Raw genomic sequence first — 2,136 nt, forward strand, 5'->3', positions numbered from 1 at the left:
TAGCCCACAGGAGGGCGAGGGAGATGGTTCAGTGGGTAAAGTTGTTGCCAGGCAACTGGGAGGATCTGAGTGAAGGTCCCCAGAACTCATGTAGAGCCAGGCACAGCAGTGAGGTTCTGGGATCTCAGAGACTATAAGGAAATGGAAAACAGAGGCAGTAGAATGCATGGAAGCTCACCAGGCAGCTTGTCTGGTGTAACACAGCCACTAACAGGAGACCCTGCTTCAACTAATGTTGAAGGTGAGGACCATCACCCAAGGTTGTCCCCTAGCCTCCACATGTGCACCATGGCACATAGACATCTGCACACACACACACACACACACACACACACACACACACACACACACACACACATATATCTCAGAAGCAAGCAAAAATGCTTTGTAAGGAGTAAACCATCTGGGTCCAAGGCCCGAGGTTGTCTCTAAAGTGCACTGTGAGTTCTTTCCTATCTTGGAGTCCCCATGGTCTCAGGTGGAAACTATGTTTCCATTGCCATGAGGCTCACCAGGAAGCAACCTGACTTCCTGTAAATGAAAACTGGCTTCCAGTTCTGTCTGTTGGATGTACGCTGGTCCTCCAAGGTGTTTTCCACCCTTGTTATTTTTCTTTTTCCACAGAGACCTTCACATTCAAAGGAAATCATGGTCACTGAGTGGTGAGATATTGGTGTGCTCTTTACTACAGATGATCCTAGAAAATGTCATCTTTTCTCCTTCTGAACTATTTTCTTCATCCATTTTAAGATGCTATGACTGAATACTCATAGTCCAGGTAATTTATAAAGAATAGAGATCATCATAGCTGCTCTGGAGCCTGGAAAGACCATGTACATGATATCACAACAGAATAGTGTGGGGTAACAGCATGGTGTATGGTGGGAGACTTCTTGTTGTGTTCTAACAAGGGGGAGACTACCACACATGGGGAAGAGTAAGATTTTGTTAGCTTAAATCTTTCTTCCTCTTCTTATAAAGTCACCAGTCTCTTCATGGGGGATTCTATAGCAACGGCCCCATCTATACCAATTACTTCCTAAAGGATCTACCTCAAGATGTCCTCTGTATACAGAGATAGGAACTAAATTTCAATATTAGGACATTCAAAATATGTCACCTATCTGCCTCCCGTCTGATCCTGATCCAGAAGAGATGAAAACTAAGGGTGAATTTGACTTATTGCTATCAATGTGACCATCTCAATACTGCAAATAATGATCATTTAATATATGACGATTTCTGTGCCAGACAGTGGACTAAGGCTGTAATTCACTTCCTTTATCTACTCAAGAATATTTTGAAGGCATCATCACCAGACCTATTACAGAAAAAGAAATGGAAGCCATATTGATCATGCAATTGGTGAAATTGTGTGTCTCTACTGACAGAGCAGTAGTTGACCCCATACATTTAAGGACAAATTTAGCTGTTTGCCAACTTCACTAAGCATAATATTAACTTGGGGTTGATTAAATATAGGATCCTATATCCAGCCCAGAAGAATTTGGGTTAGAGTTTGGGACTTGGTGTTAGCAAGCTCTTGCAGGTGTGCTAAAGTAAGTAGTTCTTGGGCCTTATACTCTGTATGGTTACTACAGAGCAACACTACATCTTCAGCTCCTGTCCAAAGTTGATCATCTTTTCACTGTCTCTATTTGTACACAGCAAGTACCTTACCCCCGGGGTTCTGGGACAGTTGCTCACCCAACAAACAATAACTTAGGTCCATGTTGCAAGTGATGTACCCGTAAGTGTTCAGAGGATGGATGACTGGAATCATGAAATGAAATCCTCCAGTTGATTGGCAGAACTTCCCTGCAGCAAGAGACATGAGGGAAACTTCAAGTGCTAACACAGAGGGACAGTTTCTCCTACGGCCCCGGAGACCTGGTCATAGCCCTGGAAAAAGTGATGCCTCATCACGTCCCCATTTGTGCTGCATGTTCAGATAATGCTTATCCTTAATGCAAAAAGAAAGGAGGAGACAGTAGGAGGAAATCCTTCCTGTCATGCTCACTCTCCCTGACTGTCCTTGGACATGACTCTCTGTCCTCCCCTCCCTCTTGTAGAGAGGCTGGTCCACTACATGGTGGGAGCCATAAAAGGGACTCCAATATCAGGAGATGGCATAGT

The sequence above is a fragment of the Peromyscus eremicus genome, chromosome 5 (genome assembly GCF_949786415.1).
Source record: "Peromyscus eremicus chromosome 5, PerEre_H2_v1, whole genome shotgun sequence".
Lineage (NCBI taxonomy): Eukaryota > Metazoa > Chordata > Mammalia > Rodentia > Cricetidae > Peromyscus > Peromyscus eremicus.